The 23901-nt window shown below is 42.3% G+C and overlaps 1 protein-coding gene across 4 annotated transcripts in view; it reads left to right on the plus strand.

The window, feature by feature from the left end:
• ATP8B4 (ATPase phospholipid transporting 8B4 (putative)) overlaps positions 1–23901 on the plus strand; it is a 4589528-nt gene that overhangs the window by 4339259 nt on the left and 226368 nt on the right. For all 4 annotated transcript variants that reach the window (XR_013609828.1, XR_013609825.1, XR_013609826.1 and 1 more), the window contains exon 29: positions 15156–15208. The gene's annotated coding sequence lies outside the window, so the exon portion shown is untranslated. The remainder of the gene's footprint in view (positions 1–15155; positions 15209–23901) is intronic.

Genomic DNA, 23901 nt, shown 5'->3' on the forward strand with positions numbered 1-23901 from the left:
TAAAATGGCTACTCTTCACCATGTACCCATACTTATGCTGCTCTGGTTAACAAGTCATAGGAGGTTTTTTTATCTTTAATTTTTACTATAGCCAGTATTTCTTTAACCATTTTCAAGTTTCTTGCAAAGAATCCCATTTTGGCAGTTTTTTCCCTATAAATCTGTGAATCCTCTGCGATGCTCAGCACGAGCCAAGTGTAACTTTACAGTGGATTTGCGGGATCGCACAAGGACTATGACTGCATGTGTAAGTGTTTGAGTGGGTTTTTGAGTCGGTGTGTGAGTCTGTGAGTGGGTGTGTAAGTGTATGTGGGACTGTGAATATATGTGTATTAGTGTCTCCATGGATGTGTTAGTGTCTGTGTGGGTCTGTGACTAGGTGTGTGACTGTATCCATGGGACTGTGGGTGTGTGAGTGTCTGTGTGGGTCTGTGAGTAGGGTATATTTTTTATAAATTCGCACAGGGTCTGTGCATCCGTCGCAGATTTACATGAGGGGCCGTGCTGAGTTCCGCAGTGGAGCCGCGGATCTTGCATATGTCAAAAAATCATTTTTATGCAATTTCTTGCCCATCATACTGACCTTTGACACCTATGTAACACAAACATGAGTTAGGGAATGTCTAAACTGCCATCTTCCTATAAATGAAAGCCTTCATTTCACGATACATAAAATGGCAGCCACAACTTTTCTCTCAGGTTGCTGTCAGCCAATCAGGGCCTTGCTGGTGGGGAGTGACTTCACAGATTCCACACGGTAGATCTGTGGAGGGTCTGCGTCCCTAGATATATGTGTGTTTTTCGTTTAACATCTTAAAAACTACTCAACGGATTGAAACAAAATAACAAAAAGGGCTCTTACTGGACCAAAAACTATCCTTCTGCAGTGGTGTAATTACGTCCTGCTGTTCGGTCTGTAGTCCTGCTCAGAATCCCTATGGGAAAAAGCATTTTGGGACCCCTCTTTGTCTCAGCTCCCGCTTGGAGACTCACCCTGAAACTTTCAGCACACCAGCTGATCTGAGTATAGTACTCATTTTGAAAATCTTGTGAAGATTCGTGAAACAGCATCAAAGTTATTGGCAAAACTGAAACCGCTTTTTCTATGGAAAGTAGGTCATATATATATATATATATATATATTCACTGAAAAAACCATAGGTTATAGACCATATATAGTTAGGAATTAGCATTTAAAAAACCTTATTTTACTCTCACAAAACCATTGAAATTCCATATATAGTTAGTTGCACTAACTATATATCGCGCACCCGCAATCCACTGCTGATGATGTCACATATTACATCATTCATGACATGGTCAGTGACATCACTGATGACATCACTGATGACATCTCAAATTACATCACTGATGACATCACTGATAACAACATCCAGTGATTTTTTGTTTCTGTAAAGTTTAAATATGTCTTACATATTGAAGAATGAGTGGATGTGTAAGTGTCTGGACGAAGGATTTAGTAGGTGCATGACTGACTGTATGAGTGAGTGATTAAATGTGTCTCACTGAGTGCATGGGTTAGTGACTAAACTGTCTTAATTTGTGCATCATTATGTCTGTTGTTCTGTAAACTGCTGCATGTGTTGATCAGTAGCTATATGACTAACTATATGGGTTATTGATTGATTGCCCAAGTATTTGTATGGGAGACTGAGTGTGTGTGTGGCTAGCTGGGAGGTGTGTGACTCTGTGCATATCAATGTGTACTTGTATCAATGATTGTATAAGAAGGTAAGTATGTGTTAGTATATGTTTGAAAATGTAAGGTGCTCTATGTTTAACTGTATAGACAAGAAAATGGAAGTGTCATTGATTCTTTACAGGACTGACTAGGTGTGTGAGTAACTCCATGGATGAGTGGCAGACTGTGAGTGTCTGTATAGGTGTATGAGTGCATATGATAGTGTTGTAAAGATGAGTGATTGTATGTATGAATGATTGTATGGGTGAATGAGTGAAGGTGTGTGTAGACGTAGCAATCAGTGAGTGCGTATGTAGTAACTAGTATTGGTGTATCAATGGTTTCAAAAATTATACTCTGTATTTAACACTGGGTGAAACAGAGGTTATATTAAAATGTGAGGAGATGCATTGTATTGTCACATGAATGATATCATCAGTGATGTGGTCATTGATGTCAAATGAGATGTCATCAGTGATGTCATCAGTGATGTCATTTGAGATGTCATCAGTGATGTCATCAGTGATGTCACTGACCATGTCATGAATGATGTAATATGTGACATCATCAGCAGTGGATTGCGGGTGCGCGATATATAGTTAGTGCAACTAACTATATATGGAATTCCAATGGTTTAGTGTGAGTAAAATAAGGTTTTTTAAATGCTAATTCCTAACTATATATGGTCTATAACCTATGGTTTTTTCAGTGAATTTTCAAGGTTTTGTAAATGCTAATTCCTAACTATATATGGTCTATAACCTATGGTTTTTTCAGTGAAGTTCAATGGTTTTTTAATAGCAAATATCATAAGCTGTCGAATGTCAAGTACGTGGTAAGTGAAAACATTTTCGTGTTTATGCACACTGATCTGCTTTGAATGGTGCCCCCCCCCTCATTTCTATTAGGAGTACTCTCTCTTTGCAGATAGTGAAAGGTAGTTAACGCAGGCCTTTGCCCCCGTTGTAATACGTCGTGCCTGCTTCTCTCTCCATTTGATTGATTGTTATCCAAGCATTTACTGTTTTAGAATTGGTTCTCTTTGGTTCATTCTCTATTTACAAACAGACACAGAGTCGCAATACTCTGTTTAGTCTTTGCAGATAACGAAAAATCGTGTAAAAAAAAAGAAAAGGAATCGAGCAAAATCAGTAGGCCACTAATGGGATCTCTTTTTGACCTCGCTAAAATAGAAACATTAGGAACAACCCCTCATGACAAATACAAAACTAGTGAGATGAACTGAACTCCACACAATGATGGCTGCAAAACAGCTCGGCTCCGCCACCCTCCCCGCCCAAAATAACGATAAAGAGCGGCTGCCATGATTGGTTGCGGAATGGCCACGACGGAGCTACGAAATGGTGGTGCTCTCATGCTAACCCCAGCTTCAATCTGAAACATCCAGAAACACTGTAGACTACCAATTCGATCAGTTCCGGTAGCGCCCCAATGTAACCCGGTAGAGAAGAACTAGCCCTCCCCTCTTTGACTGATGGTTCTTGTTGCCTGTACCTTCTGTTGTCATTTAACAGAACTATTTAGCCTGCTGAAAGGGGTTGTGTTCCGACCGCTGGTTGGTGGAGACATTTTGACTATATTCTGGACCTGCGTTGTCGCGTAATGCGTCATATGACGCGCCGCGTTAGCGCATCCGGAAGTCATCCGGGGCGCGACGCGCAGCGCGTAACGTAAGCATAACAAGTCATGTGACTTGTTAATAAAACTTTTCATTGGTTCATTTTACTTTTCTTATTCTAATGATGAAAGGCTTGGTCATATGACCTAAAAATTACGCTTTTTATTACTTCCGAACATTATTTTTTCTTAAATATATGTTATAATGTTCCAGGCTAATGTACTTTCCCGGAAAATTTACAACTGTCCTGCAAGTAAAATATATTCTTTTTTCGAGAAAAAGAGCGTTTCTTCGTCCCATGACGGAGCCGTTGAGCAAAAGAGGGTGCACCTGCTGTCTTAGTCACCGATACGCCTGAATATGAGATTCTTATCGATCACTTTATGTTGCAAGAGTAGAAAACACAACAGCCCTTGACGATTTATCTTTACTGCGTTCCTGCGTATTATACCTTTTACCCTTCATGTAATTGGTCTGCTTTATTTCACTTGCCTTTTAATGATTCTAAAACAGTGACTATTATTAAAAACTTTACCAATGTATATACTACTACCATGTTTTCTTTTAAAAACCTTTATTGTGAAAATTTCATTATACAAATACGAGCCTATAACCACGTGGGCCGGCCACGGAGCAAACTGTAATCGTATATGATGAGTAGACATTTACACTGTAGAGGAACGTAACGGGCGGGCCATTAGGTTGCAAGAACTAAGGTGTCTAACAGTTGCGGAATCGGTGGACGTACATTTTATAATTAAAATACGACAGGGCCAGTTACAATAAAATTATCTAGATATACATTTGCGGGCAAGTACCATGGGTGACGTTAATTCGAACTTTCAATAGTACAGTAATCAATAACACATCAGATCTTAATATCAATAGGGATGTCGAAATATTCAATCAATTCTCGTCCCCGCCCGCCATATGCTTCAAAACTGCATACGTATCTCGTGATTTCAAGGTTCTGCAACCAGTACACAACAAGGAGTTACGAGTCCCATTTATTCCGGCGCCATTTTGGGCGAGGACGGGCAGGTCCAGGATATAGTCAAAATGTCTCTACCAACCATCGACTATGATGATGTTCATATGCTGTATTTATTAGAGTAACACTCATCTGTCCACATGAAATTAATTTGCCACAATCTAAACATGTCATTTTAATGTTTCCAAAGTTCTAAATATTTGGGACCATTTCCCTTGCCTCTGATGCTGTCAGTGCCACTTCTTTGATGAATGTACTGGCAGGTCGGGGGTTCTCCTCCAAATCTCTCTTTTATGCAGCACTATAATTAATTGGTGCCACCTCTCCATATGACGATGCATGGTATAGTTACCATAACTATATTTTTTTTCGGTTCCTCTGGAGAGTACATCGTGGCAGATGAAGCGTGTAACGTACCGGGCATTTACCTTTTTTTGCATGTACAGGAAAGGAAAAAAAAAAATCGAGCGTCCGAGTTCTAAAGTGTCCCAGGGCCATTTTAGTAGACCAGGCCCAAATCCAAAGAACAAGCCGCCATTTTGAGAGTCCTGTTGCAGCCGCCTGTCGCTGTAGCATCAAGAGCAGCCGAAACTCAGCTGAATGGCAACTGAAACGGTAAAGGGGCGCCCCACTACAGCAGACGAGCCTCCACCTAGGAAGGCCCGTTCACGCCGCCTCCCCCCCCCCCTTCGGGCACCCCACGCCGTTATTCGGAGCAGTATTGTAGGATGGCCACACCAGTGCGGCAACTTGCTAGACATCACCTCGGTGGTAACCGAATCTCAGCGCCTTGTGGTGTCTTCTATTCAGAAAACATTGTTGTGCTGCCTTCGACCTATTCGCCACAAGTGCGCACGCAACTCAGCTGCATAGCTTGCTAGACACCACCTCGGTGCCATCCGGATCTTGGAATCTCAGCGCCTTTTGGTGTCTTCTCTTCAGAAAATATTGTTGCGCTGCCTTTGGCCCCATTCGCACATCGGTCCGCTACTGACGCCATCTCACAGGCTAATGGGGCGCCCCACGCCGAGTTTCAGCATTGTAGGATGACCACACCAGTACAGCAACTTGCTAGACATCACCTCGGTGCCATCCGGATCTTCGCATCTCAACGCCTAGTGGTATCTTCCATACAGAAAATATTGTTGCGCTGCCTTTGGCCCCATTTGCACATCGGTCCGCTACTGACACCATCTCACAGGCCAACAGGGCGCCCCACGCCGACTTTCAGCATTGTAGGATGGCCACACCAGTGCCACAACTTGCTAGACACCACCTCGGTGCCATCCGGATCTTGGCGCGTTGTGCTGCCTTCGGCCTATTCGCACATCGGTCCGCTACTGACGCGAACTCACAAGCCAACAGGGCGCCCCACGCCGACTTTCAGCATTGTAGGATGGCCACACCAGTGCTGCAATTTGCTGGACACCACCGCGGTGCCATCCGGATCTTGGCGCGTTGTGTTGCCTTCGGCCTATTCGCACATCGGTCCGCTACTGACGCCGCCTCACGTGCCAACGTATTTTCTCCGCATTTTATACCCTATGCCGCATAACAGGTCATGTGACTTGTTTATAAAACTTTTCATTGGTTCATTTTACTTTTGGTTTACTAATGATGGAAGGCTTGATCATATGACCTAAAAACAACACTTTTCATTGGATGAAAACTTTTTTTTTTCCCCAAACGATGAAAGCCCCACCTTGTTTCTGGATGTTTCAGACTGAAGCTGGCGTCACCATGAAAGCACCACCATCTCGTGGCTCCGTCGTAGTCATTCCGCGAGCAATCATGGCAGCCGCTCCCCACCAGAAGCCTGCAGGAGTCGGGGGCCCCCAAAACTTTTGATGAATCCTCAAGGCGGAGGGGACGCTTTCGAGAATGGGGTCCAAGACCTAGCAGACAAGCGTCCGATTTCCAAGGTGTCCCAGGGCCATTTCAGTGGACCAGGCCCAAAAAGGAAACAGCCTGCCGCCATTTTGAGAGTCCTGTGACAGCCGCCTATCGCTGCACCGCAAGAGTGGGCGCAACTCAGCTGAATTGCGGCTTTTGACACAGTGGACCAAAAGCGGACGGAATGGCAACTGAAACGGTAAAGGGGCGCCCCACTACAACAGACGAGACACCACCTGGAGAGGCCCGTTCACGCCGCCTCCCCCGGGGCGCCCCATGCCGTTATTCGGAGCAGCATTGTAGGATACCAAAACCAGTGCGGCAACTTACTGGACATCACCTTGGTGCCATCGTTCTGCTGCCTTGGAACTATTCGCACAACAGTTTGCTACTGATGACCCACCCCCCGTGACGCCCCACGCCGGATGCCGAAATCAGTGAAATCTGGACGTTGTGCTGCGTTGGGACTATTCGCACAGCCGACCGCTACTCCGTTGTTTTTCCCTAAAAATGTTTATATGTTATTACTGTTTTTGTTTTCTTGTATATATTTATAAGTTATTAAAGTTTTATAATCTTACTACTTTGTTGGAGTGCTATATATTTTTAATGTGACACATAATTGTAAAAACTTTGATGTACAAAGATTCATCCCTGGAATCTTCCGCTTCAGGCTCGGTCCCCTCCCCAATCACAATACAGGATGGTTTTCAGATAATAGGAACGCGTCTGCTGTGACGGATCTCATCGAGTGTGGGCCTTGATCTACTATAACTCCTTTGAAGAGGGGTGATTCTTTACAGCTGGGGCCATAAACTACATCTGCAGGGCTAGCTGATACCCTAGGACCGGCCTGGACAATCGGACACAGAGGAAAAGGAGTGTCAGAGGGTGCGGTAGTGAATAGGGCGAAAGGGAGGTGTCGGGCGGGCACAGGGTGTGATTCTCAGTGAAGAGCAGCGCAGATGGGGGGTGGTTTATTACCCATGCATAAGACAGAGAGCGGGGGTGACCACTGCCTGGGGGAGATGCTTGCGAGGGTGGGGAGCCATGCTAAGGATCGACAGCGTGCAGAGAGTGGGTCTGCTCAAGGCATCTAAAATGACTGCCGTGCACGACAAAAGTGTGGCATTTGAAAAAAGGCAAGATGGCGCAGACAATGTTTTTCAACACTTCCTGATTTCCTTCGAATCGAACGTTAACAGACGTTGGGGCATATTACCAAAGTTAAGCGATATTTATCCCTAACGATGCTTAGCAACGAATTTTTTACCGCTAAGCATCTTCAGAAATTATCGCAGATAAACCTTGCTATTATCAAGGTTTATCGCAAATACGATAAAAAACGACCGCAATGCATTAATATCGCTGAAAACTCAGCGATATTCATGCATTACCGAGCTAATGCTCTTAGCCATGTTATCCACCTCCCATTGGATAACATGGCTAAAAACTGCTCAGGGCAGGTGGTAGCTTTTGGAGATATTCGCGCTTATCGCGAATATTTCCAAAAGTTGGTAATAGGAGATAGCGATGTTAGCGACTGTTTCCAGTCGCTAACATCTTGGCATGCCCACTTTGCATGTCATTAGTGATAAATATCACTCACATGCAAAGTGGGGCCCAAGATGGTCGCTATCTCCTACTAGCCGTCGCTAACTGGTGTTAGCAACAGCTAGGTAATACAGAGATAATTTTATCTCCGCGAAGCGGAGCGCTGTTACAGATATATATCTTGTTTTTGAACGTTAATTTCTCAAAATCCACTGAAGCACATATATTGAGACCTAGCAAAGGCACATCGAGCTACCAGTCCCTACAATTTTGCCAAGTTTCGTGCAAATCCATTCAGCCGTTCGATTATTATTATTATTTTTTTTTTTGCCCCGCGGGGCCCTTTTAAAACCTCCACATCAAACCTAAGAGGTCAAGGAGGATCTACTATGCCCCCTTATGGTCATTTGCCCCTTCGCTTTGGCCTCCTCTTGTCTCTCGATCCTACCGAGAGACAAGATGGCGGCCGCTACGGACTGTTTGCAATGTTTACAGACGCCGGAGAACCAATCAGCTTTGCAAACCTCCGTTACGCGAAGCGGAGCGCTGTTACAGATATATATCTTTTTTTGAACGTTAATTTCTCAAAATCCACTGGAGCACATATATTGAGACCTAGCAAAAGCACATCGGGCTACCAGTCCCTAATATTTTACCAAGTTTCGTGCAAATCCATTCAGCCGTTCGATTATTATTATTATTTTTTTTTTTTGCCCCGCGGGGCCCTTTTAAAACCTCCACATCAAACCTAGGGGGTCAGCGAGGATCTACTATGCCCCCTTATGGTCATTTGCCCCTTCGCTTTGGCCTCCTCTTGTCTCTCGATCCTACCGAGAGACAAGATGGCGGCCGCTACGGACTGTTTGGAATGTTCACAGACGCCGGAGAACCAATCAGCTTCGCTTCACAAAGCTCCGTACCGCGTAAAGTCCGCGAACCGGAGCGCTGCCCGGTCCGCTGTTACAGATATATATCTTTTTTTGAACGTTAATTTCTCAAAATCCACTGAAGCACATATATTGAGACCTAGCAAAGGCACATCGGGCTACCAGTCCCTACAATTTTGCCAAGTTTCGTGCAAATCCATTCAGCCGTTCGGGCTAAAAGTGAGGCCAACCGCCCTATGGAAAACTCAATGTTAAAAACATGTTTTGGGACCCCCCTTTTTTCTCGGCCCCCCCTTGACGAACCCCCCCCAAATTTTCAAGGGCAGCTCAGTAACAAAATGTGCCATTTTCCTGAAAATTTCAGCCAATTCCGTCCACAAACGCCAAAGTTATTAGACATAGAATTTTCAAAAATCCCATAGAGAAAAAATCCTAACTATATATACCTACTGGCGACCGCCAGTAGGTAATTATATATATATATATATATATATATATACACATATATGTATGTGTGTATAGATATATATATACATATATATATATATATGCAAAAAAGAAGGATAGAACTCTGGGTAGGTCTCAGTTTAGGTGGAAAGCAGCTCCTGTTAGAGCACTCTCAACACCAGCGACACTCTAGATCTGCTCACCTCAAATGTCTGTTTTTCTATCAAAGTTTTTAAGCATAGGATTAGCACAGTGCTATCCACGCCGAGATAGAAAATGACAAAGTCTTTTGCCATTTAAACAGCAAAGTCTTTAAGCATAGGACTAGTACAGTGCAGTCCTTGCCGAGCTGTAAAATAACAAAAGCCATTTATCACTCCAGGCACAATATTACAGCTTTGAATTGGTAAAATACCAACTCAAGCCAACCTGAAATGAGTAAAAGCAACCCCTGACACAGTGTTTTGCTCTAATTAGAGCTCTTCAGAGAGGTATAGCTTTGTCCAGACACAAGGGAGCACCGAGTATTAAGTCAAAACAAAACCCTTTCAGGCATAGAGTGACGCACAAATTATGCAAAAAAGAAGGAGAGAACTCTCGGTAGGTCTCAGTTTAGGTGGAAAGCAGCTCCTGTTAGAGCACTCTCAACACCAGCGACACTCTAGATCTGCTCACCTCAAATGTCTGTTTTTCTATCAAAGTTTTTAAGCATAGGATTAGCACAGTGCTATCCACGCCGAGATAGAAAATGACAAAGTCTTTTGCCATTTAAACAGCAAAGTCTTTAAGCATTGGTTGGCTTGAGTTGGTATTTTACCAATTCAAAGCTGTAATATTGTGCCTGGAGTGATAAATGGCTTTTGTTATTTTACAGCTCGGCAAGGACTGCACTGTACTAGTCCTATGCTTAAAGACTTTGCTGTTTAAATGGCAAAAGACTTTGTCATTTTCTATCTCGGCGTGGATAGCACTGTGCTAATCCTATGCTTAAAAACTTTGATAGAAAAACAGACATTTGAGGTGAGCAGATCTAGAGTGTCGCTGGTGTTGAGAGTGCTCTAACAGGAGCTGCTTTCCACCTAAACTGAGACCTACCCAGAGTTCTCTCCTTCTTTTTTGCATAATTTATGCGTCACTCTATGCCTGAAAGGGTTTTGTTTTGACTTAATACTGGGTGCTCCCTTGTGTCTGGACAAAGCTATACCTCTCTGAAGAGCTCTAATTAGAGCGAAACACTGTGTCAGGGGTTGCTTTTACTCATTTCAGGTTGGCTTGAGTTGGTATTTTACCAATTCAAAGCTGTAATATTGTGCCTGGAGTGATAAATGGATTTTGTTATTTTACAGCTCGGCAAGGACTGCACTGTACTAGTCCTATGCTTAAGGACTTTGCTGTTTAAATGGCAAAAGACTTTGTCATTTTCTATCTCGGCGTGGATAGCACTGTGCTAATCCTATGCTTAAAAACTTTGATAGAAAAACAGACATTTGAGGTGAGCAGATCTAGAGTGTCGCTGGTGTTGAGAGTGCTCTAACAGGAGCTGCTTTCCACCTAAACTGAGACCTACCCAGAGTTCTCTCCTTCTTTTTTGCATAATTTATGCGTCACTCTATGCCTGAAAGGGTTTTGTTTTGACTTAATACTGGGTGCTCCCTTGTGTCTGGACAAAGCTATACCTCTCTGAAGAGCTCTAATTAGAGCGAAACACTGTGTCAGGGGTTGCTTTTACTCATTTCAGGTTGGCTTGAGTTGGTATTTTACCAATTCAAAGCTGTAATATTGTGCCTGGACTGATAAATGGCTTTTGTTATTTTACAGCTCGGCAAGGACTGCACTGTACTAGTCCTATGCTTAAAAACTTTGCTGTTTAAATGGCAAAAGACTTTGTCATTTTCTATCTCGGCGTGGATAGCACTGTGCTAATCCTATGCTTAAAAACTTTGATAGAAAAACAGACATTTGAGGTGAGCAGATCTAGAGTGTCGCTGGTGTTGAGAGTGCTCTAACAGGAGCTGCTTTCCACCTAAACTGAGACCTACCCAGAGCTCTCTCCTTCTTTTTTGCATAATTTATGCGTCACTCTATGCCTGAAAGGGTTTTGTTTTGACATATATATATATATACACATATAAGACTGATTTGCATATGGCTGGGTTCAAACTGAAATGGAATGGTGAGCAAAAAAACTATGGATTTAGGCCCAGATCTCTGTACTGGGGTGAATGTATGACATTGTTTAGTATTCTGTCCATCAACTGTTGTTTTTGCATTTGTCACCCCAAGTGGGACGGGTATGCTCGGACGTGAGTCCCGTGCTCTCCATGCCACTGGAATGAAGCTATCCTGGCTGATGAGAGCTGAAAGCCCGAAACCGGTCCTAGGATGCTTGTTTCCAGTCTAGGGAGGACCTGGCTTGGCAGTTCGGGCTGGACTGTACCCATGAGCCACAGGGTCAAGACTGATTTGCATATGGCTGGGTTCAAACTGGAATGGCATGGTGAGCAAGAAAACTATGGATTTAGGCCCAGATCTCTGTACTGGGGTGAATGTATGACATTGTTTAGTATTCTGTCCATCAACTGTTGTTTTTGCATTTGTCACCCCAAGTGGGACGGGTATGCTCGGACGTGAGTCCTGTGCTCTCCATGCCACTGGAATGAAGCTATCCTGGCTGATGAGAGCTGAAAGCCCGAAACCGGTCCTAGGATGCTTGTTTCCAGTCTAGGGAGGACCTGGCTTGGCAGTTCGGGCTGGACTGTACCCATGAGCCACAGGGTCAAGACTGATTTGCATATGGCTGGGTTCAAACTGGAATGGCATGGTGAGCAAGAAAACGATGGATTTAGGCCCAGATCTCTGTACTGGGGTGAATGTATGACATTGTTCTGCATTCTGTTCATCAACTGTTGTTTTTGCATTTGTCACCCCGAGTGGGACGGGTATGCTCAGACGTGAGTCCCGTGCTCTCCATGCCACTGGAATCAACCTATCCTGGCTGATGAGGGCTGAAAGCCCGAAACCGATCCTAGGATGCTTTTTTCCAGTCAAGGGAAGACCTGGCTTGGCAGTTCGGGCTGGACAGTTCCCATGGGGCACAGGGTCAAGACTGATTTCAAAATCTTGTGAAGATTCGTGAAACAGCATCAAAGTTATTGGCAAAACTGAAACCGCTTTTTCTATGGAAACTAGGTCATATATATATAGGGTCCAGACTGACAGTGATTTGCATATGGCTGGGTTCAAACTGGAATGGCATGGTGAGCAAAAAAACAATGGATTTTGGCCCAGATCTCTGTACTGGGGTGAATGTATGACATTGTTCTGTATGCTGTCCATCAACTGTTGTTTTTGCATTTGTCACCCCGAGTGGGACGGGTATGCTCAGACGTGAGTCCCGTGCTCTCCATGCCACTGGAATTAAGCTCTCCTGGCTGATGAGGGCTGAAAGCCCGAAACCGGTCCTAAGATGCTTGTTTACAGTCCAGGGAGGACCTGGCTTGGCAGTTCGAACTGGACTGTTCCCATGGGGCACAGGGCAAAACTGATTTCATATGGCTAGGTTCAAATTGGAATGGCATGGTGAGCAAAAAAAAACAATGGATTTAGGCCCAGATCTCTGTACTGCGGTGAATGTATGACATTGTTCTGCATTCTGTTCATCAACTGTTGTTTTTGCATTTGTCACCCCAAGTGGGATGGGTATGCTCAGACATGAGTCCCGTGCTCGCCATGCCACTGGAATCAAGCTATCCTGACTGATGAGGGCTGAAAGCCCGAAACCGGTCCTAGGATGCTTGTTTCCATTCCGGGGAGGACCTGGCTTGGCAACTCAGTGATATTGGAAGCTATGTGATCAGTGATAGCAAATCCTACGATGAAAATAATGAGATCTATAGTAATCACCTTGACAGATGGAAGAATGAAAATCTAATCACCGGTGAGGAATACAAATATCTGTACAATAGATATCCTAAATTGGCAGCTATGTATTTATTACCCAAAATACATAAAAACAAAGAAGTTCCACCAGGCCACCCTATTGTTTCCTCTATGGGAAGTATGTTCGAAAATACTTCAAAGTATATTGACTACTTCCTAAGACCATATGTACAATCCTTACCGTCTTATGTTAAAGACACTGGACATTTTTTGCAACTTATTGATGCAGTAGTATGGGAACAAGACATGCTATTATTAATACTTGATGTTAATAATCTTTATACCTGCATACCACACAGATTAGGCCTTGAAGCCTGCAGGTATTACGTAAAAGATAGACCTGTATGTTACCTTATGCATACTGAGATGATACTCAATATGATGTCAACCTGCCTCGAAAATTATTTTTTCATCTTTAACCCCTTCGCTGCGGGGGTAATTCCCCGGCTGTGCTCCTGTGCTCATGACTTGTATTCTTGATGTGCCTACATTTACTTGTTTGTATATCTAGCTTAACTGAGTGTAAAGCGCTCTGATATCTGCAAGGATCTTGTTCGCGCTATATAAGACCTTCAAAATAAATAAATAAATAAATGACGAGCTGAGCTCGTCACAGGTGCACCGGCTCCCGTGGAACGCTCAGCACAGCAGGGGAAGTATCCCTACGTGTGAGCGTTCCACGGCTCATGAAGAGCTGAGCTCGTCATGAGCACCGGAGCACCGTGCCTCATGACGAGCTCAGCTCGTCATGAGCATGGAAAAGGTTACCCATGTGATATACCGACAGTCCCGGGGACGGCGATGGGAACTTGCTTCGCCCCCAGTTACGCAGGTTTATACCTGGGCTGGTGGGAGGAGCATGTGGCGATCAACATCAATGCCTTTAACCGCCATGTCGTCCTCTGGGCCCAGTATATCGACGATATATTCTGCATCTGGAAGAGTGAGAAAGAGGAGGCAATGAAACTTGCTGACTCCTTAAATGAAAATAATCTAAATCTTAAATTTACCTACACCATCAATGAGCACTCTATAGAGTTTTTAGATATGGAGGTTAAAGATAATCGGTTGGAGAGTAAGTTGTTCCGCAAAACCACAGCAGGAAACCGCATTCTCCATGCCACAAGCTGCCACACAACAAACCTCATTAACAGTATACCATCCGGAGAACTGTTAAGAAATAGGCGCAATTATAGCTCTAATGAGACGTTTTCAGAAGAGATGTTGGTTATGAAAACTAGATTTGAGAAAAGAGGCTATTTTAAAAAAGGTCATCAGAAAAGCATGTGAGAAAGTAACAAAATTAAAAGAGAGGACCTGTTGAAACCTCTAAATGATGTTGAAACAGAGAAAGAATCTATAAGATTCATTACCTCATATAGCAATCAGGCTAATGAAGTCAGGAGATGTTTGAATAGGTTTTGGAAGGTACTCAGCACAGACGATACCAACGCTGAAAGATATTTTATGCAGGAATGTTTAAACAACTGATAAGGATTTTAGATCTAAGACTCAGGGTTTTTTTCGTTGTACATCCTGCAAAGCATGTAAGAACAGTCCCAATTGCAAGAAGGTGACATTATCAAAATGGAAAAAAACATTTATTATAAGGAAACATCTAAATTGTAAAACTGACTTTTGTATTTATGCACTGATATGCCCCTGTCAACTGGTATACATAGGTAGCACTATCAATCAAGTTAAACTACGCATCCTAGAACATATGCGAGCAATACCTAACGAAGATAGACAATATCCTATTGCTCGACACTTTGCTGAATATCACAAGAAAGATGCCAGTCTTTTAAGATTTTGTGCCTCAGACAGAATTCCCATCTCAGAACGAGGTGGGGACAGAGTTCAGGAACTGCGTAGATTGGAATCCCGTTTGATAATCAAGTTTAAAACCTGGTATCCGGGGGGCATAAACAAAGATGAGGAGCTATCAGTCCATCTCGGCTGAGATGGTATCTAACTTGACCTATGACATATTACTAAGAATTTATCCCACCATGTTGCCTCTGAAAAGATGTTTGTATAGATTTGTAATCTTAGATATGTTACCTTTTTATTGATGTGTGCATTTGGTTTATATTTTTTCAGGAGACGGAGCTTATGCCTGGGTGTGAAGATTTGCTGATTTATCATCATGAATGGTGTGTTTATTTATATCTAAAGTGTTTGAATGTTGAGTTTAAAAGCCCACTTGGGCATGATTATGGATCTGATGTATACTAAATTGTGATTATCAGCCCACTAGGGCAAAATTGTGTTATACATTTTCTCAACTGACCCAACATGAGCATGCAATACTGATTATAAGGGACAAGTTACTAATATATTGATAGTCATATAAAGCTTATCAGCCTTAATACGTTGATCTAACTATTATTTCGAAATTTATGAAAAAACTTTTTATTTATGTTTTTAATTGTAAAACATATATAACTGTTGTGTTATAACATCACAGCAATAACTCGCTGAATTTACACCATTAATTGCTCAAATGTTGAGCAAACAAAGCACTTTACAATGTTAAAAAACCATTACAAAATAGTGCCTATGCTAGTCACACTATCCAGGTAACTTTGTAGTCCTTTTTTGATGTTTATTATTGTTTTGCACTCTATATCATGAGATTTGTGTCAAACGTCCTGTTACCCGTGACCAAGGAACGCGATTTTCGAAACGCGTCGGGGCTTTGTTTGCCAAACTTTAAAATGGAATAAAGCACGCTTCATTACGAAATTGGGGCTCGGCGCAAACTTTGTTATTACAAGGTTGTTTGTTTGAAGATAAAGGGTCGCGACCTTGCCGGGTGCCCGCCACCGCTACGAGGCAGAGAGTTAACGCGAAGAGAGTTTTGAATAATATATATATAAATATATATATACACATAATTCTTTTACAATTATATATATATTCACTGAAAAAACCATAGGTTTCACACTCGTTATAGTTAGGAATTAGTATTTAAAAAACCTTTCATATTCACTGAAAAAACCATAGGTTTCACACCAGTTATAGTTAGCTGAACATTTTACTCATACAAAACCATTGAAATTCCCACGTTATAGTTAGTTGGACTCACCATAACTCACCTGCCCGCAATCCACTGCTGATGCATGACATTCATGACATGGTAGGGACATCACTGATGACATCACTGATGACATCTCAAATGACATCCCTGATGACATCACTGATGACATCTCAAATGACATCACTGATGACATCACTGATGACATCATCCAGTGAATATGTGTTTCTGAAAAGTAAAAATATGTTTTATATATTGAAGAATGAGTAGATGTATGAGTGTCTGGATGAAGGATTTAGTAGGTGCGTGACTGACTGTATGAGTGAGTGATTAAATGTGTCTAACTGAATGCATTGGTTGGTGACTAAACTGTCTGAATGTGTGCATCAGGATGTCTGTTGTTGTGTAAGCTGCTGCATGTGTTGATCAGTAGCTATATGAGTGGCTATATGGGTATTGATTGGTTGTCCAAGTATTTGTATGTGAGGGTGAGTGTGTGTGTGGGTGGCTGGGAGGTGTGTGACTCTGTGCATATATGTGTGAGCAGTTGATTCACTTGGTATATGGGTTCAAGAGTGTATGTGGAAAGAGCTGTATGGATGGTTGACTGTGTGCATGGCTGTGTTGGTGAGTGAATAGCTATCTCAGTGCTCCATGTACAAGTAAGTACATATGTAAAACACAGTGCATGTGAGAGTTGGCATATATAAATGACTATACATGAGAGCCTGTGATTGCGTAAGTGACTGTATGGATCAATGTGTACTTGTATCAGTGATTGTAAAAGAGAGTAAGTATGTGTTAGTATATGTTTGAATAAGTAAGGTTTAGTGTGTATAACTGTGTAGTTGAGGAAATGGGAGTGTGATTGATTCTTTGCATAACTGACTAGGTGTGTGAGTAACTCTGTGGATGAGTGTCAGCGTGTGAATGTCTGTATAGGTGTATGAGTGGATATGATAGTGTTCTATTGATGAGTGACTGTATGTATCAGTGATTGTAGATGTGAATGAGTGGATGTGTGTGTAGACCTAGAAATCAGTGAGTGCTTATGTGGTAACTGGTATTGCTGTGTCAATGGTTTCCGGAATGGTAGTTTGTATTTAACACTGGGTGTATCAAAGGTTAGATAAGAGTGTGAGGAGGTGCATCGTATTATCACATCGATGATGTCATTTGAGATGTCATCAGTGATGTCATTTGAGATGTCATCAGTGATGTCATCTGAGATGTCATCAGTGATATCATCAGTGATGTCACTGACCATGTCATGAATGATGTACTATGTGACATCATCAGCAGTGGATTGCGGGCACGCGAGTTATAGTGAGTCTAACTAACTATAACGTGGGAATTTCAATGGTTTTGTATGAGTAAAATGTTCAGCTAACTATAACTGGTGTGAAACCTATGGTTTTTTAAGTGAATTTGAAAGGTTTTTTAAATACTAATTCCTAACTATAACGAGTGTGAAACCTATGGTTTTTTCAGTGAATTTCAAAGGTATTTTAAATGCTAATTCCTAACTATAACGATTGTGAAACCCATGGTTTTTTAGTGAATTTCAAAGGTTTTTTAAAAGCTAATTCCTAACTATAACGATTGTGAAACCTATGTTTTTTTCGGTGAATTTCATTGTTTTTTAAAAAGCAAATTCCTTTGTATATCGACTTTGTAACCTACGATTTTTTTTTTAGCTGTTTTTTATAAGTATTAATTATATATATTTTTTTTAAAAATATATTTGTTCAATGTATATATTTTTTTATCAGTTTTTCCTAGTGCGCTCAGGGTGCACGCACCGGTAAGCTTACCCGTATCATTTTGCCTTGGGGCGCTCATGGTGCATGCACCGTTAAGCTCTCCCGAGAGCGCAGCGAGAGCGCAGCGAGAGCGCTATTTGTGCATTTGTAAAAAAATATGTATGAAAAGTAAATAATAATGCAAGACATTCAGTACCATACTTATAAAAGCAGTATTTTTGATTTACAAAATGAAAATGATTTTGCATTTCCGTAAAGCTACCAAAACGTCACTCAGGCGCGTCGCGTAAGCGCCCCCGGAAGCGCCTACGTACGTGCCGCGTAAGCGCCCCCGGAAGCGCTCCAGAGCGCGTAGCGTAAGCGTGTCAAGTCATGTGACCTTAAAATTACACTTTTCATTGGTTCAGAACAATTTTTTTTCAAAATATTGAGAAACCCACCCAATTCTCTCACTATTGCTTTGTACTTGGAGAGAGCAAGAGGTGTTCTGTGCATTATCTGCTTCTCAAAGTTTTCTGATCTACAGCAATGGCTGCAAGGGAGTCATCCAGCGGTGATTCTGATGGTTTTTTGCCTGAGGACCCTCCTCACCACAAAACAAAGGACCCCTTCTTTTGGAATTTTTTTGACATCCCTGAAGGGAAAAAAAGGTTAATGCTGCTAAGGTAACCTGCAAGATATGTGGCACTGTTTTATCCAGAGGCAATCCTAATAGGAAATATAGCTTTGGAAATGCCACATTAATTAGGCATGCCCAGAGAAGACACCCAAATAATTTTGCCAGGGAGAGTGTCAGGGACCTGGCACGGAATTTACCAAGAGATGGCGGCAGCACCTCCACTGGTGGAGCAACACCTTCGGGAACAGCACGTGGAAGAATTGTCCCTAATGTGCAGCCGGTCTTTGCAGGCATAAAATTTCTATGCGTGGACTGTGATGAACTGCTCTGTTATGGGGAGCAGAGCGTTGAACTCATTGCTATGAAGAGACAGGAACACCGCTGCCCTCCCCGTCCCTAATTTTTCACATTTTTTTTGCTCCTGTTGAGCAGTTTTGGAATCCCTGTTTTTGTTTTTCCCCTGAAAAAAATAAAAAAATATATATAAAATCGTTATAAAAAAGTATAAAAAAAATTTTTTTAAAAGAAGAAAAAAAAGTTCTTTTCAGAACTACCTCCAATTCTCAAAAAAGAGCTGTATTTTCACTCTAATTTTTTACACTGTTTTTCCCTGTGGTGCGCTCAGGGTACGCGTACCGGTAAGCACCCATGTGCGCGCACTCTGAGCTTACTCCGCGATTTAAAAAAAAAAAAAAAAAAAAACTTTTTTTGCCTTTCGGAGTCCTCCTAGGCCCCCCTGATAAAACATAAGGGGGGCAGGGTGTCTCTACCCTGCCCCCTATCAACGTTTTCCACTTTTATTTTTCACCTCTTGTGTCTCTGTTCTTCAGAGTCACAAGATGGCGGACTATGCAGACCATTTAGAATGTTTACAGACACCCAAGAGCCAATTAGCTTTTGAAATTTAGAACCAATTAAAATATTTCTTTGGTTTTGAATTTGTGTGTGATGAAGTTTCATTGGTTTTGTACATGAATATACATGAAAAATGAGAGGGAAACAGCCATTTTGTGATAGTACTCTTTGAGGTACATTTGTGAGGAATTTTTGGTGTTCTATTTCTGGTGTGAAATTTACACAGTACTAACTCTTCTACTGCTTTGTAAAAGGTGAGTTGTTAATTTGTATGGGGAATTTAATACTTGATAAAACTAGTTTTATATTATCTATTATTAAAAACGATAAATTAAAGTGATTTTTTTCTGCAATTTACAGCAAGTAATTTGAAAAGAATATGGATCTCAATGAGGACACCGTTGATATTAATTTTGAAATTTCTGCGACTTTTGTTGAGAAGAGTTTTATTGAGGTCTTGAATGATCCTGTTGATAACACTATCCATGAAGAAGACCTTTTTTTGAGAGGAGATGGAATGGAGGATTTTAATGATGAGACTTTGGATGCTGAATTAATCGAATGTTTGGACTATATTGAGTTCCAGGAGACATGTATGGAGACTTCTGATGAGGAGATTCCTGATCAGTTAATGTTAGAAGTTCTTCAGAATTATGAAAATTATGAAGAATAAATTTATATTTAGAAATTATAAATTGTTTTTTATTATTTTATTTGTAATTTATGAGATAGTAGTGAAATGATTGTGGTATAAAGTGAGACTTATGGTATCAAGTGCAACATTTCGGTGTTACATATTAAGTTACTCACAGTTACTTCCCTTCTCCCACTACATTTTCTCCAATGTGCATTTCACATCTCTTCTTCATCTCATGCCTTCTTTCTCTCACTGTCTCTCTCTAATGTACACTATCGCCGCCATTTTTTGTACTTTCAGAAGACAGTGAAATGTAATGCTCCAAAGGTGGAGTGCAATATCTGCCATACTGTATTTTCCAGAGGAGACCCCAGAAGGAAGTACAGTTTTGGTAATCCAACTATGATTCGGGACGTCCAGAGGAGGCACCCCCAGAACTATGCCCGGGAGAGTGTCAGGGCTCTGGCACGAGAGGCTCCAAGATATGGTGCCTCTACTTCAACTGGAGGAACAACTGCATCAGTGAGGGGGCGACCAGAGCAGCTGATCCCAAATATTCAGCCTGTTTTTAATGAGGCCTCCATCAAATGCAAACATTGTTATGCCCTACTTTGTTACAGGGAACAAAGTATTATGATCATTGTTTGAGCATTAGAGAACCACCGCTGCCGTCACCCCGGTCCTAATTTTAGTGAGAGAGGAAAGGAAAATGAGTGAGGGAGCAAAAAAAGGGACGAGAGGGGAAGGAAAGTGAAGTAGGGGGATTGAAAGAAGGTGAGTGTGTAAGTATAACTAAGTTATAGGGAGTGAGCGTGACAGAAGAGGAGTGAGATACTAAAGAAACGGAGAGAATGAGGCTAACAGAGAGAGAATGAGGGAAGGGGAGTGTAGAAATAAGAGGACAGAGGGAGTAAGAGAAGGAGTTAGTGAAGTGGAGTACGGAGAGTAAGGGAAGAGAAAAGAGTGAAGGAGCAAAAGAAGGAAAGAGACAGGAAGGAAAGTAAAGGTTAAGGTCTGAAAGAAGGTAAGTGTGGGAGTATGGCTGAGTTATAGGGAGTGAGCGTGACAGAACAGGAGTGAGAGACTAAAGGGACGGCGAGAATGAGGCTAACAGAGACAGAATGAGGGAAGGGGAGTGTAGAAGTAAGAGGACAGAGAAAGAAAGAGAAGGAATTAGTGAAGTAGAGTAAGGAGAGTAAGGGAAGTGAAAACAGTGAAGGAGTAAAGGAAGGGAAGTGAGAGGAAGGAAAGTAAAAGAGAATGTCTGAAAGAAGGTGAGTGTGGGAGTATGACTCAGTTATAGGGAGTGAGCGTGATAGAAAAGGAGTGAGAGACTAAGAGGACGGAGAGAATGTGGGTAACAGAGAGAGATTGAGAAAAGGGGAGTGAGTAAGTTAGAGGACAGAGGGAGAAACAGAAGGAGTTAGTGAAGTGGAGTTAGAAGAGTAAGGGAAGAGAAAAGAGTGAAGGAGCAAAAGAAGGAAAGAGACAGGAAGGAAAGTAAAGGTTAAGGTCTGAAAGAAGGTGAGCATGGGTGTATGGCTGAGTTATAGGGAGTGAACGTGACAGAAGAGGAGTGAGAGACTAAAGGGACGGAGAGAATGAGGCTAACAGAGACAGAATGAGGGAAGGGGAGTGTAGAAGTAAACGGACAGAGGGAGTAAGAGACGGAATTAGTGAAGTGGAGTAAGGAGAGTAACGGAAGGGAAATCAGTCAAGGAGGGAAGTGAGAGGAAGGAAAGTAAAGGAGATGGTCTGAAAGAAGGTGAGTGTGGGAGTATGGCTAAGTTATAGGGAGTGAGCGTGATAAAAAGGAGTGAGAGACTAAGAGGACGGAGAGAATGTGGGTAACAGAGAGAGATTGAGAAAAGGGGAGTGAGTAAGTTAGAGGACAGAGGGAGAAACAGAAGGAGTTAGTGAAGTGGAGTTAGGAGAGTAAGGGAAGAGAAAAGAGTGAAGGAGCAAAAGAAGGAAATAGACAGGAAGGAAAGTAAAGGTTAAGGTCTGAAAGAAGGTGAGTGTGGGAGTATGGCTGAGTTATAGGGAGTGAACGTGACAGAAGAGGAGTGAGACACTAAAGGGATGGAGAGAATGAGGCTAACAGAGACAGAATGAGGGAAGACGAGTATAGAAGTAAGAGGACAGAGGGAGTAAGAGAAGGAATTAGTGAAGTGGAGTAAGGACAGTAAGGGAAGGGAAAACAGTGAAGGAGTAAAGGAAGGGAAGTGAGAGGAAGAAAAGTAAAGAAGAAGGTCTGAAAGAGGGTGAGTGTGGAAGTATGGCTCAGTTATAGGGAGTGAGCGTGATAGAAAAGGAGTGAGAGACTAAGAGGACGGAGAGAATGTGGGTAACAGAGAGAGAGTGAGAGAAGGGGAGTGAGTAAGTTAGAGGACAGAGGGATTGACAGAAGGAGTTACTGAAGTGGAGTAAGGGGAGTGAGGGAAGGGAAAAGAGTGAAGGAGCGAAGGATGGGAAGAGAGAGGAAGGGAAGTAAAGGAGAAGGTTTCAAAGAAGGTGAGTGTAGGTGTATGGCTGAGTTATAGGCAGTGAGCGTGACAGAAAAGGAGTGAGAGACTAAAGGGACAGAGAGAATGAGGCTAACAGAGAGAGAATAAGGGAAGGGGAGTGTAGAAGTAAGAGGACAGAGGGAGTAAGAGACAGAATTAGTGAAGTGGAGTAAGGAGAGTAAGGGAAGGGAAAACAGTGAAGGAGTAAAGGATGTGAAGAGAGAGGAAGGGAAGTAAAGGAGAAGGTTTCAAAGAAGGTGAGTGTGGGAGTATGGCTGAGTGATAGGGAGTGAGCGTGACAGAAGAGGAGTGAGAGACTAAAGGGACGGAGAGAATGAGGCTAATAGAGAGAGAATAAGGGAAGGGGAGTGTAGAAGTAAGAGGACAGAGGGAGTAAGAGAAGGAATTAGTGAAGTGGAGTAAGGAGAGTAAGGGAAGGGAAAACAATCAAGGAGTAAAGGAAGGGAAGTGAGAGGAAGGAAAGTAAAGGAGAGGTCTTAAAGAAGGTGAGTGTGGGAGTATGGCTGAGTTATAGGCAGTGAGCGTGACAGAAGAGGAGTGAGAGACTAAGGGGATGGAGAGAATGAGGGTAACAGAGAGAGAGTGAGAGAAAGGGAGTGTAGAAGTAAGAGTACAGAGGGAGTAAGAGAAGGAATTAGTGAAGTGGAGTAAGGAGAGTAAGGGAAGGGAAAACAGTGAAGGAGTGAAGGAAGGGAAGAGAGAGGAAGGAGAGTAAAGGAGAAAGTCTGAAAGAAGGTGACTGTGGGCGTGTGGCTGAGTTATAGGGAGTGAGCGTGATAGAAGAGGAGTGAGAGACTAAAGGGACGGAGAGAATGGGGGTAACAGAGAGAGAGTGAGAGAAGGGGAGTGTAGAACTAAGAGGACAGAGGGAGAAAGAGAAGTAGTTAGTGAAGTGGAGTAAGAAGAGTAAGGGAAGGGAAAAGAGTAAAGCAATGAAGTAAGAGAAGAGAGAGGAAAGAAAGTAAAGGAGAAGGTCTGAAAGAAGGTGAGTGTATGAGAGGAGTGTGGAAAAGGGGAGTAAACATGGGAATTCAGAATAAGTGAGGCAAGCGCAATAAGGGAACAGAGGTGTGGGAGCATCAGAGAAAAGTATTGAGGTTAAGGAAAAGTAAATTTTGTACATCAAACTTACCTTATAAGTAATGTAAACTTAGTTTCATATTTTCATTTAAATTTATATCTGTGAAAGACAAAACAAAAAAAGTTACAATATTTATAATATATATTTTACAATACAAGAGACAAAGTAGGAGATTAACAAGAGTGACGGAGGGTGAATGAAGGGCAGGGAGGTTGATGAAAAAGGGAAAATAAAGAGAGGATAAAAGTAAGTGAGCTTGAGACAAAGGAAGTGAAGGAGTGAGAATATAGAGGTAGTGAAGGAAAGAGTGGCAGAAAGGAACTGAG

This window comes from Lissotriton helveticus, chromosome 3_2 (genome assembly GCF_964261635.1).
Source record: "Lissotriton helveticus chromosome 3_2, aLisHel1.1, whole genome shotgun sequence".
Taxonomy (NCBI): domain Eukaryota; kingdom Metazoa; phylum Chordata; class Amphibia; order Caudata; family Salamandridae; genus Lissotriton; species Lissotriton helveticus.